Below are 1,282 nucleotides of genomic sequence, written 5' to 3'. Positions count from 1 at the left end.
TCAGTGTGGCCTCATCTCCTCACAGCAGCGGGGGCTCCCAGCGGCTCACGACAGTCTGGAAGCCCCTCTGTGCGCACGGCCCATCCCTCTGGTGCAGGAGCTGCCCCGCCTGAGGGCATCAATCTTACCCGGGGCCCACAAGAGAATCTCACACTCGGGTTCCTCCAAATCCTCATCCTCTCCTGTGCCCGAACCTTTACCCGCCTTGTGCATAAGAAAAGCCCGATTTCCAGAACCCTCACCAACCAGCAAGGCACTACAGTTTTTAAATCTTTGCCAAACTGAGAAGTGGGAAATGGTCTCTTAGTGAAATTTTAATTTATATTTTTCTTTTGCGTGAACTCAAGCACCTTTTCATGGTTAAGAGCCATTTCTCTTTTCTGTGTATCGCCCCTTTCTCCACTGAGTATGGCTTCTGATTGCAATTAGAGTCCTTTAAGACCTAAATGACAGGGCTGGGGATGTAGCTTGGCGGTGGAGCACTTGTCTGGCATGCATGAGGCCATGGGTTCCATCCCCAGCACTGAAAAATAAAAGATATAAATTGTAAATGTTTTCTTCAGTTAATCATCCTGACCTTGCTGTATAGATTCAATGTCATGAAAATAAAATTTATGGTTTTAGGTCATGGCTTAAATAAGATCCTTTCTACACTGAGATGATTATATCTTGTTCGTTAATTCATTAATTTTATGGCTTCTGGGTTTTATGTCATGATTTTATTTTATTTGTTGTTGTTGTTGTTGTTGTTGTTTTTCCCGGTACCGGGAATCGAACTCATGACCTTGCACTTGCCAGGCAGCCACTGTGCTGCTGAGCTAAATCCCCAGCCCCTATGTCGTGATTTTAAAAAGATCCTTTCTATACTGAGATGACTACATCTTGTTCATTAATTCATTTATTTTGGGGGCTTTTTTTTTGGTGGTGCTAGAGAAGGAACCCAGGGCCTCGCACATACTAGGCAAGTGCTCTACTACTGAGCTACATACCCCCAGCGGGCTTTTTTTTTGGTGGTGCTAGAGAAGGAACCCAGGGCCTCGCACATACTAGGCAAGTGCTCTACTACTGAGCTACAAACCCCCAGCCCTCTTTTTTTTTTTCTTTTTTCTTTTTTCTTTTTGAGGCAGGGTCTTGCTATGCAGTTCAGGCTGGCCTTAAGCTCACTTTGTAGCCTAGGCTGGCCTCGAACTCACAGTGATCCTCCTGCCTCAGCCTCTAGAGTGCTGGGATTACAGGCATGTGCCACTATGCCCCGAAAAAAAAAAGAAACTGATTTTTTTTA

The 1,282-nt window shown here is 45.2% G+C and overlaps 1 long non-coding RNA gene across 4 annotated transcripts in view; it reads right to left on the bottom strand.

Annotated features, from left to right (window-relative positions):
- Positions 1-294: 294 nt before the first annotated feature.
- Positions 295-1,282, bottom strand: part of LOC106148466 — a 9,295-nt gene continuing 8,307 nt past the window's right edge. For all 4 annotated transcript variants that reach the window (XR_001233935.1, XR_001233933.1, XR_001233934.1 and 1 more), the window contains one exon: positions 295-523. This is a non-coding gene — a long non-coding RNA (uncharacterized LOC106148466). The remainder of the gene's footprint in view (positions 524-1,282) is intronic.

Source organism: Chinchilla lanigera, unplaced genomic scaffold (assembly GCF_000276665.1).
Source record: "Chinchilla lanigera isolate Chin_1 unplaced genomic scaffold, ChiLan1.0 scaffold00021, whole genome shotgun sequence".
NCBI classification, from domain to species: domain Eukaryota; kingdom Metazoa; phylum Chordata; class Mammalia; order Rodentia; family Chinchillidae; genus Chinchilla; species Chinchilla lanigera.
The sequence above is the reverse complement of the archived record's forward strand: the minus strand, read 5'-3'. Positions and strand labels throughout refer to the sequence as shown.